The 17,326-nt window shown below is 42.7% G+C and overlaps 1 protein-coding gene and 1 pseudogene across 3 annotated transcripts in view; both read right to left on the minus strand.

Annotated features, from left to right (window-relative positions):
• sh2b3 (SH2B adaptor protein 3) overlaps positions 1-17,326 on the minus strand; it is a 208,258-nt gene that overhangs the window by 97,581 nt on the left and 93,351 nt on the right. The window lies entirely within an intron of this gene.
• LOC145356243 (28S ribosomal RNA) lies at positions 13,624-14,646 on the minus strand (annotated as a pseudogene).

Below are 17,326 nucleotides of genomic sequence, written 5' to 3' on the forward strand. Positions count from 1 at the left end.
CTTCACCCTCCTGAGCTTACAGCACTTCCTCTTTGCTGATTTCCCAGCACGTATTTCAAACTTCACAAGTGAACTCCAAACATATTTGCTGACAGTATAAAGCGATACAAAGGAAGTAGAAGGTCCACGAGTAAAATATTCCAGCGCAGCGATGAGGAACATATACAGTAATGGGTTCGAGCTTGTGCCATGCTTGCACAAGCTCCGTCCAACACTAGATTTGAGTGCAAGTCATGTGTTTTCTTACATCACCTGTGGTTGGTACTGTACTCAGTGCGATATTAACCCTATTTGTACCAGGCCCTTATACTACAGGAAACCTAGGTTTTATAAAATTACATAAAGTAAAATCTCATCTATTCAAATTATGGACTGGCTACAATTAGAAAATTATTCCCATTTTGCACTTCTACTTCAGGAAGACTATTAAGGCCATTTAAAGAGTACAAAAGACAGGAGGGATCTACTATGATATCAGGATGAGAAGCTTCAGAAGTTGAGATGGGAAACTGGTGCCCTTGCCATCAGAACATAATAGATTGAAGGGATTTGATAAACATGGTTAAAGCTTGTAAGAATTTTAATAAGGTAAGTTGGAAAATCTACTTCCACTGATCAGTAACTACAGGAGAATTTTACAGGGTAGAAACAGACCATTTGGCCCAAAAGGTCTGTCGTGGTGTTAGTGCCTCTTCCCAACTTCTGCAATCTAACACCATCAACATACCCTTCTTTCCTTTCTCCTTCTTATTTAGTTTTAGGGGACCCTGCCACCTCCACCCTGATTAAGTCCATGGTAGATAGGTCCAGGAGCTTGCCTGCCTCTCTGCCAATTAATGCCCACTTCAGGGCCTTATCCTTGGTAATAACCCAGCATTGGGTGGGGGTTCATCATGGGGGAGCTCAAGAAGCAAACCTGGGAGGTCCCTCATTCAAAGGCATTCAGTCCCTGATTGAGGGACCTAACACTGGGACGGAATGAGATCCACCTGCCAATCTCTCCTACCCTGTGACTGTCACCCCCAACACCCCCCTCATCATCACTCACCTATGCTCAGGATTCAATGACGATACTAGGGCTCAGGTGGGTGTCACATTGGTGGCCACTACCACCTCCCTTGTGGCACTTCTATAGACCTACTGGCCTCTGATTTGCCAGTAGCTCCCAATGACAGAATTTCTGTCCCTGGCAGTCCTTGATCCCAGAAAAGGCCCACCACTACATATAATTTATCTTCCCTAAAAGAGTGACACAGAATTGGTGAGGTCACCTGTCAACTCCATTAAATCCAGCCCAATGTGTTTTCTAGGTTCAGTCAAGGAGACAACCAAACAAAGGTTTGCCTTCCATTTTCTGCAGGAGTAGACCATTGGTTTCAGACTAACACTATGCAGAATAGTGCAACATGCAGTGCTCCAATTAGCACACTGAAAGAACCAAATTCATTGTAGGCCTCTTCCAAATACTAATTTACACGTTAAAAGTAATTTCTTTGAAATGTTACAGATGTACCTTCAAATGTCTACAAATAGACATCTCCGGTGATAAACACATCCATTTTAATCATTTTTCATACCCAATTAGAACAACTGCTAAAGCAAACTTTGCAAAACAATCATGACCAGGGAGGAGGGGGAAAGAATTAATTGTGTTATTTTTATTCATATCTGGCAAATCACCCCCAACTGCTAAAACTGATTAATTTTTGCATTTGTGGTCTTTATTTAGTGCCACTATGCTAATAATTTTGAAAGTTGATTTCAAAATGAATGTCTGTGAAATATTTGTCACAGGTTGCATGCAGTCTTGCTAGGCAGCAATGCAAATTACTATTAGTGGCATTTATCTTTGTAACTAAAAATTAAATGTATATCATGTAATGGACAAATGCACTTCTAATTTATTTTCTTTCCCTTTACTCCTGGTCTTTCTCTCTTTATTTCTGGTCTTTGCCCAGTCTGCTTGTTTGTATCCATAACTTGAGATATCTGCAAATTCATCTAACTGCTAACTTAAGACAGTGTACTTGGCCCATATGATTCCAAGCCGTGTACCTCAACAAGACAAGATGACGGAACATTTGGGACTTTCCTGGTATTAAGACTCTTGAGGCTTAAGGGATCAAGGGATATGGTGGGAAATGGGGGATCAGGATATTAATTTGATGACCAGCCATGATCAAAATGAATGGTGGAGCAGGCCCGAAGGGCTGAATGACCTACTCCTATTTCTAGTTTCTATGCTTGAAGATTCAAGTGTGGATCTGAAGGTGCCATTCATTCTGTACAACCTTGCCAGCTTTCCACTGATGTATGATGCTCAATAATGAGTGATGATAGCCTAATGAATTGGAGAAATCATTGTCTAGATTATTCTTGACTGAGTCAATCAGGAATGGAATTCAGTTTTTCTTCCTATTTAAGCACATGCTATAATTATCAGGAATTATAAGATTGTTATGTCTGAGACAGCTTTTGTGTTTGGTACCCTTGTCCTCCAAATGGCAGTGTTTGTGGGTTTGGAAGATGCTGCTGAAGAAGCCTTGGAGAATTCCTGCAGTGCATCTTGTAAATGGTACACACTTCTGCCTCTGTGCTCCATTCGTGGAGGAGTCAATGTTTGCAGAAGGGGTGCAATCAAGCAGACTACAATGTCCTGGCTGGTGTCGAGCGTCTTGAGTGTTGCTGGAGTTGCACCCATTCAAGAGGGGTATAGTATTCCATCACACTCCTGACATGTGCCTTACAGATTGTGGGCATGCTTTGTAGAATCAGGTGGTGAGTTACTCACCACAGGATTCCTAGTCTCTGTTCTGCCCTTGTAGTCACAGTAAGAAGTCTGACAACACCAGGTCTAAGTCCAACCGATTTATTTGATAGTAAACTCACAAGCTTTCGGGGTTTGCCCCTTCGTCAGGTGAATGGAGAGTTCTGGCCTCAGACAGAGCATATAACAGCACAGACAGTTTATAGATTACTGATTAGAATGCGAGTCTTTACAACTAACCTGCCCTTGTAGCCACAGATTTATATGGCTAGTCCAGTTGAACTTCTGGTCAATAGTAACCACCAGGATGTTGAAAGTTGATCATTGTTGATTCAGTGATGGTAATGCCATTAAATGTCAAGGAGCAATGGTTAGATCATCTCTTGTTGGAGATGGTAATTGGCACTAGTGCGGCGCAAATGTTACATGCTACTTGTCAGTTCAAGACTGGACATTGTCCAGATCTTGTATCATTTAGACACAGACTCCTTCACTATGTGGGGGATCATGAATGGTGATGAACATTGTGCAGTCATCAGCAAACATCCTTACTTCACACCTCCTAATGGAAGGAGGGTCATCAATGAAGCAGCTGAAGAATATTGGGCCTAGGAAACTGTCCTCAGGAACTTCTGCAATGACGTCCTGGAACAGATGATTGACCTCCAACAAGCACAACCATCTTCTTTTGTGCCAGGTATTACTCCAGACAGCAGAGAGCTTTCCACCTGATTTTCATTGACTCCAGTTTTGCTAGGGATCTTAGGTGGTATATTCAGTCAAATGCAGCCTTGATTTCAAGGGCAGTTGCTCTCACCTCACCTCACCTCTGGAGTTTAGCTCTTTTGTGTAAAACTGTAGTGAGGTCAGGAGCTGAGTGACACTGGCAGAACCTGTACTGAGCATCACTGAGCAGGTTATTGCTAAGCAAATGTTGCTTAGTAGTGCTGTTGATGACACCTTCCATCACTTTACTGATGTTTAAGAGTACACTGATGGGGTAGTAATTGGCCTAGTTGGTTTTGTCCTACTTTTTGTGTACAGGACATACGTGGGCAATTTTCCACATTGCTGGGTAGATGCCAATGTTGTAACTGTTTAATCGTCCACCACCATTCACGTCTGGATGTGGCAGGACTGCAGGGCTTAAATTTAACCCAGTGGTTGTAGAATAGCTTTGCTCTGTTTATTACTTGCTGTTTATGCTGTCTGGCATGCAAGCAGTCCTGTGTTATAGCTTCACCAGGTTGACAGCTCATTTTTAGGTATGCCTGGTGCACTCTTCATTAAACTAGGGTTTATCCCCTGACTTGGTAGTAATGGTAGAATGGAGGATATGCTGGGCCATGAGGATAGAGATTGTGATTGAGTACAGGTCTGTTGCTGTTGATGGCGGACATCAGCTCATGCTTGCCTAGTCTTGACTTACCAAATCTGTTTGAAATTGATTCCATTTGCCACACAACACGATGGACATATTCTCACTATGAAGACAGGCCGTGAAGATTAGCCACTTTGCTGTGGAGGGCTGTTGACACTGTGATATTAGAATGCTATTAACATCCATGAAATCATACAGTAGTATGAGACACACCACTCAGGAAAATAAGAAATAAAACCAATGAGACTGAAATGTCAAGTATTAATCTTTAAGTGTTGCACACATTTCTTTATCACAGTTTCTGACCTATTTTACCAGGAATTATTTTGTTACACTGAATTAAGATGCAGAAATTAGCAAGAATGATAATATGGATCTTTATCAAGTGATTGTTGCAGATGGGAGCACATACAGACACATTACAAGTTACTATGTGCATGATATGTGATAGATATAGAAACACTTGTGGTATACATTCATAGGCAGCAATAGATTTGTGGTTACTGAGTTAAGACGGGTTAGCTCATTAAAGTGAACATTTTCACTGCATGAGGACAGTGTGAAGAAAGTTCAATACCTCATGCCACTTTACAGCTGTTTGTTATTTCATTTGTGTGCAACTTTTATATTTAACCCAGCACAGGATGCCTGATAGGCACGTGCCCAACACAGAGTCTTTGTGGCCTTTTTGAAAGATTGCAATGCCTCATCACCCCCCAACTTTAATGTATAGTACAGCATTCCTCTTATAAAAACTTATCAATCCATTTCTAGTATATTTTCTATTTCTCTGGAGTTAACTGATTCAGATTTATTTTGACAGTCAAGCACATGCTGCTCACACTGTTAATGTCCTCAGTTTACTGTGCCTCTTCATTTTGCACAATCTGTAAACTTCTGAAGCATTCCTTCCATCCATATTCAAATCATTTATATAAATGGAAAACAATCGAGATCCCTGGATAGATCCGAGGCGTACAACTCCACACACCCAGCCAGTCCATTTTCATTTACTCCTAATGCTCCGTCCCTTTATAATACCTTTGTGTCCATGGTGCCAGATTTCCTTTAATACCAAAAGCCTCAATTTTTGCTACAACTCTCTTGCACCCTATCAAATACCTTTTGAAATCCCATGCGTGCAATGTCCACCTCGTAACCTTTGTCTATTTACTCAAAACAATAAATTAGTTGAAGCCTTCATTATTCCATGTGAGCTCCCCTCCCCCAGTAAGCCATGCAATACGATTGTACAATACTAATCTACAATGGGTTTTCATATGACCCAGTAATGCAATATGTGGGTAATAACATTGTACTGCTGCTTAAAATGCTGATTCATTCACACAGGCTTCTAAAGCAGAGATCAGCATACGAGCAGTTCTGATACTTACCTGGAAACATCTGTTCCAAGTGTAGAGGTCTAACATTGTAGAGTCCAAGAAACAATGTTACCTACAAATAAGTTATTTTTCTCAATCCCACAATATAGTCAATTGCAACAGAGGGCTGCAGGTGCCATGCCCCAAGTCTTTCCTACAGAGTTGGTTAACAAGAATATGGTGGCAGACAGTGGCATTGGTACATGGGTTCAAATCCCACCATGGCAATGGACAGAATTTAAATTCAATTTACAAATCTGCATTGAATATGTGACCCAGTAATGGCAATCATTAAATTATCGTCGATCATTGTAAAAACCCATCTGATTCACTATGGTCCTTTCAGGAAGAAAATCAGCCATCCTTGTCTGGTCTGGCCTACATGTGACACAAGATTCCACAGCAACGTGGTTGATTCTTAACTGCCCTCTGAAATTGCTAGCAAACCACCCTGTTCAAGGCAATGAGGGATGGGCAACAATTGCTGTCCTTGCCAGCAATACCTACATCCATGGAAGAACTTTAAAAACAAGATGTGATGCTTAGATAATGCAGTCAGCAAACCAAAACTAACATCAGCTCTTCTCAGCTATTACATTTTTGTTTTACTAATTTCCCTGCTGTTTTTGATATCACAGGTTGCAACTTATGGCAATGTAAAGCTAAAACTAAATTTGCAATAAAACTAAGACGGCAGGATGCGTGTTATACTGAGCATGGTCTTTGGGACCTTGCATTTGAATGATTATTACTTTCTGGAGAAGTTTACTGCAATTTTTCCTGCTTTTTCAGCATCAGAGGTGTGCTTTCCCTCACTGAGGTGCGAGCATTACAAAATAAAATCAGTGCCTTGAATAACAAAATGCACCTCCTTCACAGCAATTCATCCTCTTCGTAATGTTGCCACCTTTCCTTACTCCAGTTGTACAAGTCAGAGAGTCAGTAGAAAACGAAATGAGTAACTGCTGTAGAAGCATTGGGATCTGTACATAGACCTGCCTGATAGTGCTCTTATCTGTGTTAAGCAGCCTGCGTGAGGCTTCTTGAGAGAAAGAAAACAGGCTTGTCCCTATAAGGGCAGAATTGTGCAGCAAATTATTAGGACTACTTTGGAAAAAAATCATCATATAATATTTTGAACAATGACACACAACTCAACTAATTAGTACATGAATCCGAAGAGGGATACAAATTTGGCATCTTCTGAGATATTACAAAGCTAATGAAACTAAATCCAGTGTGGTGGAGTGGTACTTCCAACAGTAAACTGATCTTTCACCCTGCCTCTATCCAAAACTGGTTTCTTTTCTTGCCTACATCTCACCCTGTGCTTCAATTACAGCAAGACTCGAGTCTATAGGTCAGTCAACAGGGATTAACTTCTCTGAAACAATTATCATTATTCTTCATAAATTCTAATTCATAAATGTTCCCTCCCCAGCACAGGTAACCATGTCTAAATTGATAATAAGACTATGTCCTCCAGGCCATTTCCTGAACCAGGCATCAAATTAGGGAGGCAACGGCAGAGTGGTATTGCTACATTATTAATCCAGAAACTCAGTTAATGTTTTGGGGCCCTGGGTTCAAATCCCATTACAGCAAATGGTGAAATTTGAATTCAATAAAAAAAACCTTGGAATTAAAAACCTATTGATGACCATGAAACCATTGTTGATTCTCAGAAAAATCCATCTGATTCACTAATGTCCTTTAGGGAGGGAAATCTGCCTCATCTGGTCTGGCCTACATGTAACTCCAGAACAATGTGGTTGACTCTCAACTACAGTCAGGCGACTAGGGATGGGCAATAAATGTCCCACAATATACATTGAGGGAATGGGGATGAAGAAAATATGGAGTTTTAGGAAGCTCTTCCATTCTGGGTAGTCACAGTCTGTCAGCTGACGCTTGGCTATTCTTAATATGCTGCTTTCTCTCTTCTACCAAAAAGCTCCAGGCCAAAGAAGCCACCTGCTTTTGCTGGGCCAGCCCATTCCTGTACAGAAATATTTTGGCCCAAAAGCCCCCTGCTGAGTGGCAATGTCTCCAGCACAGCGGCACTCATCTCAAAGGCTACAGATTCTGAGGTCTGGTGCTAGCTTAAAATTTATTTATTAGTGTAACAAGTAGGCTTACATTAACACTGCAATGTAGTTACTGTGAAAATCCCCTAGTCACCACACTCCAGCGCTTGTGCGGGTACACTGAGGGAGAATTTAGCGTGGCCAATGCACCTAACCAGCACATCTTTCAGACTGTGGGAAGAAACAGCAGGACCCGGACGAAACCCACACAGACATGAAGAGAACGTGCAGACTCCACACAGACAGTGACCCAAGCTGGGAACTGAACTGGGTCCCAGATGCTGAGGCAGCAGTGCTAACCACTGTGCTACTGTGCCGCCCTTAAGAACCCATTCAGGAAAAGAGGTATTTGGCAGATGACCGATACATTCAGCACTCCCAACGTGCAGCCAAGTGAAACCAGGCCACTCCAGTATGACTGACAGCTATAATCGAGCCTCTATGTCCCTGTCCACATAAAGCCTTCCTGCTAACTGTCCAACTGTCCCACCTTGGTGGCTGGTTTGCAGAGATGACAACTTTTGGTTGTATTGGAAAAATGTGATTCACTTAGAGTGTTTCACTTAAAGTTGCGCTTTTCAGGAACACAACATAACATTAAGCGAGGAATTACTACATTTGTGACAATGTTTAGGACCAACAGGGGGCCATCTGGTGTTCAGTTAACAATATGCAAGAGCCCCACCACAGTACATTATTTTGCAAGTACCATAACATTCCTTCACTTTTATGTCCCCCATTATCTTTTCCTTCTGCTCACCATCCACTATTCTTCCTTTACCTTTAAAGCACTGAGGGGCCACCAGAGACAAGGAAAGCTACAGGAAGGCAAATTGTTTTGTTAACTACCTTCCCTATCCAGGTATGTTAGAAGGTCCAGATATTTTGGGCTTTAATGTACACAAAGTTAATGGTGCCACAGTTTGAAATTGACATAGTTCTCCAATTTCATTTATTTTTCTCCACTTGCTGTAAATTTTTTAAAATCATTTTCCTAGTCAATTTGCATCCTTTCTGCCTCCTCCACACCATAGTGCACAATTTAGCAAACAACTTGCTACATTGTTCTGACACAGTTGAAAAGTGCTCGAGATCAGCCACTGGTGATGATGTCCTCCCTCTCACAGTAGAGCATCCTTTACTGGATGCTCGCCTTCAAGCTCCTGGCCAGAATCAAGAAATCACTGTGTGGAGACTACCTTATATAAAAACTCTCCAAAACACAGCATTATGGGGGTCCCTCTGAACCATGTTTAATCTTACATCATCAACATTATCAACAACATGTATTTTTATAGCGCACATTATATGTAAAAACATCCTAGTAACTCAATGTTTCTATTTTTATTGGATGTTGATTTTAGAAGGCATTCATAGAATCACAGAATCCCTACGGTGCAGGAGGCCATTTGGCCCATTGAGTCTGCACTGACCACAATCCCACCCAGGCCCTATTACCATAACCCCACGCATTTACCCTGCTAATCCCCTGACACTAGGGTTAATTTAGCATGGCCAATCAACCTAACCTGCACATCTTTCAAGACATGTGGGAGGAAACCAGAGCATCCAGAGGAAACCCACACAGACACAGGGAGAACATGTAAACTTCACACAGATTGTAACCCAAGGCCAGAATAATCCATGTCCCTGGTGTTGTGAGGCAGCAGTACTAACCACTGTGTCACCCTGCATTGAGTGGTATTTTCTGGCCCTTCCTGCTGATGGGATCTTCCAATCCCACTGAAGATGACCCCTCGTGGCGGGTTTCCCAACAGCAGAACAGGTGAGCCATGCAAAAAAAAACACAGATGTTGGCAGGACTGGAAGATCTTGCCAGTGGTCAGTAGCTCGTCACCTGCATCACTGCAAAACACACCGTGAGGGGTGAGGAGAATCCTGCCCATTGTCTTCACACAACAACATTTGACATATTTGTGGACAGCTGAGGACACAGGAGTGTGTCATTTTCACTCAAATTACAATACGCATGATATTGCAATCACTTCTAATCAAAACCGAAGGCTGCTCTTATGATACTCCAATAGAAGTCTAGCAATTTGATTTTTACCCAAAGCGGAAGGTTACATTACAGAAATTGGACATTTTGCAGTTTAAAGCTTAAAGAGTGAGCATTTCAAATGTTTGTATACGAAGAAGTGATGGAGCTGCCAAAGCTCACCATTTAACTTCTGATATACAATCAATTTAAGCCTGTGGAAGAAAAAAAGAGTAAGAAGTCTCACAACACCAGGTTAAAGTCCAACAGGTTTATTTGACAGCACAAGCCACAAGCTTTCGGAGCACTGCTCCTTCATCAGATGAGTGTCAGTTGTGTTCACAAACAGGGCACATAAAGACACAAACTTAATTTACAAGATAATGGTTGGAATGCGAGTCTTTACAGGTAATCAAGAGAGAGGGCCAAGCACAGGTTCAAGAGATGTGTATTATTTCTAGCCAGGATAGTTAGTGAGATTGTGCAAGCCTAGGCAAGTCGTGGGGGTTACAGATAGTGTGATATGAACCCAAGATCCCAGCTGAGGCCGTCTTCATGCGCGCAGAACTTGGCTATCAGTTTCTGCTCAGCAATTCTGCGTTGTCATGTGTTGTGAAGGCTGCCTTGGAGAACACTTACCCGAAGATCAGAGATTACTCAAAGATCTTGTAAATTGAGTTTGTGTCTTTATATGCCTTGTTTGTGAACACAACTCCCACTCACCTGATGAAGGAGCAGTGTTTGTGGCATGTGCTACCAAATAAACCTGTTAGACTTTAACCTGGTGTTGTGAGACTTCTTACTGTGCTTACCCCAGTCCAATGCTGGCATCTCCATATCGAAGAAAAAAGATCCAGCAAATGGTGGCATTACAGGTTATTAAGCGCTTAGGAGAGTTGATGCTACTTTTGACAATCCTCTCCAGCTCAGACCCCAGCACTTTCTGTATCTGGTTCCTTTAGATGGATACAATCCATACTGGCCAAAGCATCTTGATTGGAAACCAAAGATCACCATTGCCTCACTTTAAAGGTTTACAGCAGGAATTTAGGCCTCCTGATCTCAACAAACTGACTACTAGAAAATGAAAGTAAATACAGATCATATTACACAGAGATAAAGCAAAAGCTTCCCCATCACCATAAATGTTGCGTTGATTGGAGAAAGTGATGCACAGGAACCAGTTTTTCAATATAGTTAAAATAAGGTTCACCAAGGGATGACCAAGGTTACTAAATTTTCAAAGAAGGAATTTATTGAAAGTTTGAGAAGGCAATCTCTTAACTTGAGCTTTATAAAATCAGCACTCTTCAGAAGGAAGTTAGAAACTTGTAAAACAGTCCGTGGCTTCTAGTTGCTGCATTGTTGTACATTGTCTCATGAAGGAGTCCAGGGACTTGACAGATAACTGTTTAACAACACATAACGATATACATATACATCGGATACAGTCCATACTGGGTGCTATCTTTGTGCTGACTTCCACCAGACTCAGGACGACCCTCTGTTACTCCCATGTGACTCTGTACATCATAATGTGGATGGTACTGTTTCCACAGTCCCACATTAAACCTTACAATGCCAAACAACCTAATACTACACTAGTAGGTGGCAAGGTTCACCATTCTAATCTTGTATTTCAAGTTGAGTACACATCAGCAACAACTGAACCTCTGAACAGATTTGGAAATGATGTGGGTATGCTGGCGTTGGACTGGCGTAAACACAGTAAAAAGTCTGACAACACCAGGTTTTAGTCCAACCGATTTATTTGATAATAGACTCACAAGCTTTCGGGATTAGCCCCTTCGTCAGGTGAATGGAGAGTTCTGGCCTCAGACAGAGCATATAAGGCATTCCGCCTCTGACCTTTGGGTAAGCATTCTCCAAGGCAGCCTTCACGACACACGACAGCGCAGAGTCGCTGAACAGAGACTGATAGCCAAGTTCCGCACACGAGGACGGTCTCAACAGGGATCTTGGGTTCATGTCGCACTACCTGTAACCCCCGTGACTTGCCTGGGATTGCAAAACCTTACTTACTGTACTGTCTGGAGACAATACACATCTCTTTAACCTGTGATCAGTGCTCCTTCCACTCACATTGTCAGCCACTTCAGGTCTTGAACAGCAGGTTAGGTGTAAGGATTCGCATTCTAATCAGTAATCTCTAAACTGTCTGTGCCTTATATGCTCTGTCTGAGGCCAGAACTCTCCATTCACCTGACGAAGGGGCTAACCCCGAAAGCTTGTGAGTCTATTATCAAATAAATCGGTTGGACTAAAACCTGGTGTTGTCAGACTTTTTACCAGATTTGGAAAGACAGATCTGGGGTTGTGGGTTTGACTCATTGGTGTGAATAAAATGTTTTCACAAAGCTGGTGGGAACAGCTGGATACATAAATTGGACACTGAGGACCAGTCCATTCCTAATTGCTCTTCTCAAGGGTAATTTGGGGTGGACAATAATAAATGCAGGCCTAGCCAGCGATTCCCATAACCCATGAATGATTTTTTTTAAATGTCATTTCTTGACTTTGAGCTGTGGGAACTTTGTTTGGCTGTGGGAACTTTGCCCCTTCTATTATTTCTGATTGTTAGGCAGCATTATTCTCAATTCCTGCCAGTTAATGAAAATGCTTCCTCTTACCTCATTCCTGCTACCCTAAAGCATCAAACTCTATGACCAGTGTGGCCTCTTGAGTTATTTTCTATGATATTATCCTCCTTGTCTGAACGTGTCATTTTACTACTTCGTAAGAACATAAGAACATAAGAAATAAGAGCAGGAGTAGGCCATCTAGCCCTTCGAGCCTGCCCCGCCATTCAATAAGATCATGGCTGATCTGAAGTGGATCAGTTCCACTTTCCTGCTTTCTCCCCATAACCCTTAATTCCCCTGTCTATCAGAAACCTATCTACCCGTGACTTAAATATATTTAGCAAGGTAGCCTCCACCACTTCAATGGGCAGAGAATTCCAGAGATTCACCACCCTTTGAGTGAAGAAGTTCCTTCTCAACTCTGATCTAAACTGCCCCCCCTTATCTTGAGGCTGTGTCCTCTAGTCCTGCTATCCTTTCTAAGTGGGAAGAATCTCTCTACCTCTACCCTATCCATCCCCTTCATTATCTTATACGACTCTACAAGATCCTCCCTCATCCTTCTAAACTCCAACATGCACAGACCCAGTCTATTCAGTCTCACTTCATACTCCAACCCCCTCATCTCCGGTATCAGCCTAGTGAACCTCCTCTGCACTCCCTCCAAGGCCAATATATCCTTCCGCAAGTGCGGCGCCCAAAACTGCACACAGTACTCCAGCTGTGGCCTCAACAGTACCCTGTACAGTTGCAGCAAGACCTCCCTACTTTTATATTCTATCCCCCTCGCTATAAAGGCCAGCATTCCATTTGCCTTGATCACCTGCTGCACCTGTAGACTGGGTTTTTGCGACTCATGCACAAGGACCCCCAGGTCCCTCTGCACCGTTGCATGCTGCAGCTTTTCGCCTTTTAAATAATAATCCCTCCTACTATTATTTCTGCCAAAGTGGATAACCTCACACTTGCTAACATTATACTCCATCTGCCAGGTCCTCACCCACTCGCTCAGCCTATCCAGATCTCTCTGCAGACTTTCCACACCCTCCATGCAATTTGCTTTTCCACTCATCTTTGTGTCATCAGCAAATTTCGTCACCCTACACTCCACCCCCTCCTCCAGATCATCTATATAAATGGTAAACGGTTGAGGCTCCAGCACCGATCCCTGCGGCACTCCACTAGTCACCAACCGCCAACCAGAATAGCACCCATTGATACCAAATCTCTGCTTCCTATTAGACAGCCAACCCTCTATCCACGCTAACACCTTACCCCTAACTCCGTGCATCCTAACCTTCTGTAGCAACCTTTTGTGAGGCACCTTATCAAATGTCTTTTGGAAATCTAAAAACACCACATCCACCTCTGTCTACCACTTTTTAAAAACTTTTTTTTTTTACAGACGTTTTGGCTCAAGGGATGACTTTCAATAGATCACAGCAAGATAGCTGCTCTGCTACTTACGAAACCCTGAGCCAGAATCAGGTCGTCTACGGACATTTTAGCACCACGTTCCTAATAAACATGCTGCGTGTAAAGGCAGAGGCGGCGCCCATCTGGCCGCACTCCAGACAAGTAACAGGAGGCACTCGACACTGACCCCGTCGGCTATCCCTGGCCATACAGTGATCGCGGTGTTAGGGTATCGTTACATTTAGGCAGGATTCTGACTTAGAGGTGTTCAGTCATAATCCAGTGGATGGTAGTGTCGCACCATTGGCTCCCCAGCCAAGCACATACACCAAATGTCCGAACTTGCGTTCCCCTCGTACTGAGCAGGATTACTATTGCAACAACACTTTGTAATCATCAGTAGGGTAAAACTAACCTGTCTCACAACGGTCTAAACACAGCTCACGTTCCCTATTTGTGGGTGAACAATCCAACACTTGGTGAATTCTGCTTCACAATGAAAGGAAGAGCTGACATCGAAGGATCAAAAGGCGACGTCGCTATGAACACTTGGCCGCCACAAGCCAGTTATCCCTGTGGTAAGTTTACTGACACCTCCTGCTTCAAACCCAAAAGGTCAGAAGGATCGTGAGGCCGCGCTTTCGCGGTCCGCATTCGTACTGAAAATCAAGATCAAGCGAGCTTTTGCCCTTCTGCTCCACGGGAGGTTTCCGACCTCCCTGAGCTCACCTTAGGACACTTGCAGACACCTGCATTACGGTGTGACAGGTGTACCGCCCCAGTCAAACTCCCCACCTGCCACTGTCCACGGAGCGGGTCGTGCCCGGCCGCTTCCAGCCGAGAGCCCCACTGGGGTCGGCTCCCCGCATCACTGTGTAAGTGAAAAAACGATCAGAGTAGTGGTATTTCACCGGCGGCCGGAGCCTCCCACTTATTCTACACCTCTCATGTCTCTTCACAGTGCCAGACTGCAGTCAAGCTCATCAGGGTCTTCTTTCCCTGCTGATTCTGCCAAGCCCGTTCCCTTGGCTGTGGTTTCGCTAGATAGTAGGTAGGGACAGTGGGAATCTCGTTCATCCATTCATGCGCGTCACTAATTAGATGACGAGGCAGTTGGCTACCTTAACAGAGTCATAGTTAACTTCAGTGTTAATAAAGTGCAGTTCAAAGCATCTGAAAAGTTTTCAGTACTGGCGGCTTTCCTGCAACCTTTGGCAATTGTGTTTCATGAGAGATGGGTACCTCACTTTATTTCTAGGCTCTTAAACTTGACTGAGGCCTTACCCGCCTTATTCATCCTGAACTTTCTTTTTGAGAACCCATTCTTTCCAGCGATCTAATCTCTTAAGTATAATATGTTGTATAGATCCTCAAGTCTTTATTTGTAATAGTCACCTCTGGTCTGCAGTACCAAATTTTTCTTTTTGAAATACATTTATCATGTCAGAAGTTTCATTCACTTTGGTCCCCTCCTGAGTTGCTTCATTTGATTTTCCCTATGGTTGCCAGGGTGGGATATTCAGTGACATTACCACGACTGACGGGGCAGGAAAATCAGAGCCGATAAAGCAGGCTACTAAAGAAAATCTACAGCTCTGACAAAGGACCACCCAGACTTCAAACATTGGCTCTACTCTCGCTCCACAGATGCTGTCAGGCCTGTTGAGATTTTCCATTTTTTCTGATAAAGAAAATCACATCTTGTCCTCTGGGTGATGTCATGGGATGTACAGGATTAGAAAGTGACATTGTCCACATATGAAGAGCCAACAATTGACTGTTCACTTTCATCTGAGATAAAATCATAGAATTTTACAGCACAGAAGGAAGCCATTCGGCCCATTGAGTCCATACTGGTTCCCAGTTAGTCCTATTCCCCAGCCCCACCTTTGTAGCCCTCTAAGTAAATCACTTTCTAATATGTATCCAGCTCTCTGTATCTGTACGCAGATCTGGGCATAGCTGATTCAATATTTTTAATCAGACCAAATGTTTAATTATCAGAATTATGGATCAATTTATCTGCATTTGGGATCCTAATAATAGTCTGGTTTGTAGCATGGGCAGTAGCTTTAACTGTGTATTGTTCAGAAATGACTGAAGCAAACGAGTACAACAGTAAAACACACTGCTGACATGTAGTTAATACATTTTTCAAGACATGTGGCATGCCACCACTGATCATATTGTGAATGAGCAAATACTCAATTCATATCCAAATTTAACAGCACAAGTTAGAATCACATATAAATCAATTGGCACTTCTTTCTGAAGAACTGAGATCAAATGCAGCTCATTGTGAATTTAACAAAAGGCTTTTATAGATACAAATACTCTGATTCCAGCGAAAAAATACAAAAAAAACACACAAATATCTGTGAAAATCTTCCAGAGTCTAGAAGCTATAGATGCATAGTTTAAGACCTCACATTGTCCTTATTACAGCCCATATTTTTTTGTGAGGAATTCTGACAACTAAATCTCCATGACCCTGCATGGATTCAAGACAGATGGGCATTTTTTTTTAATGTGCCTGCTGTATCTTGACTGGATTCCTATCTTTCTGAAATAAAATCACACTTGCAATGATTTCCCTGAAAGGGAACAATATTCTAGAAAAGTATTTTTAGTCAGCAATCTTACAAATACTGGGGAAAATTCCTTCTCCAGTGGGAGATATTCCCGATTTTACCAACGTAAAATTCAGCTGGAAAAGAGACAGTTATTAAATTTGATAGGGCACATTTCAATATCCTATTGTTGGAGCCAGGAAGGAGTAGTTTCAAGTTTAAGTTTATTTGTTAGCATCACTAGTAGGCTTACATTAACACTGTAATGAAGTTACTGTGAAAAACCCCCAGTCACCACATTCTGGCACACTGAGGGAGAAATTAGCATGGCCAAAGCACCTACCCAGCACTTCTTTTGGGCTGTGGGAGGAAACTGGAGCACCCAGAGGAAACCTACACAGACACGGAGAGAACCTGCAGACTCCGCACAGTGATCCAAGATGGGAATCAAACCTGGGTCCCTGGCACTGTGAGGCAGCAGTGCTAACCACTGTGCTACTGTGCCACCCCAGTGTTAGATCGTACAGTTATTCCACGTGACTCTGTTGGAAATATAATGGTTTGTTCATTGGCCTTTTGTTCTTTAATCTCATTGAGTTGCCAACGACTTATGACAGGACCAGCAAATACTGAGCCAAGTTAGTAAGTGATTACTTTTGACATTAGCTCCCTCAGAAGCAGAATCAAAGCAGTCAGCCGATTACTTCAAAAAAAAAACTGAAAGGTGTCCCAGACTTCAGCAGGTAAACTGCGCCAGGTGGATCTGTTGTTCATCTAAAGAGTTTATCAAGTTACCATGTCTGTGCAGATTTATTTGATTTCAGCAGGATCAAACGATGGGACACTGCTGTAGTTTCAGCATTCCCTGATAAGGGAAGAGGAGAAAAAAAATTATACCATAAATCTGGTTGGAAATGTTGAAATTGATAAGGACATCTGGTACTGACTAATATAAGATTGGCCAGCAACAGCAAGCCTCTGTAACAAATGGCCTACCACTGCCAGGTCTCCAGGTTTATATACAGATAATGTCTTGTGCAGTAAGGTTCTGGAGGGATGCTGGCACCAATGGAATTGCATGTTATGCCCCCCCCGCCCCCTCCCCCCATTAGAAGTCAGAG

This window comes from Carcharhinus amblyrhynchos, chromosome 20 (genome assembly GCF_965287045.1).
Source record: "Carcharhinus amblyrhynchos chromosome 20, sCarAmb.v2.hapA, whole genome shotgun sequence".
Classification (NCBI taxonomy): domain Eukaryota; kingdom Metazoa; phylum Chordata; class Chondrichthyes; order Carcharhiniformes; family Carcharhinidae; genus Carcharhinus; species Carcharhinus amblyrhynchos.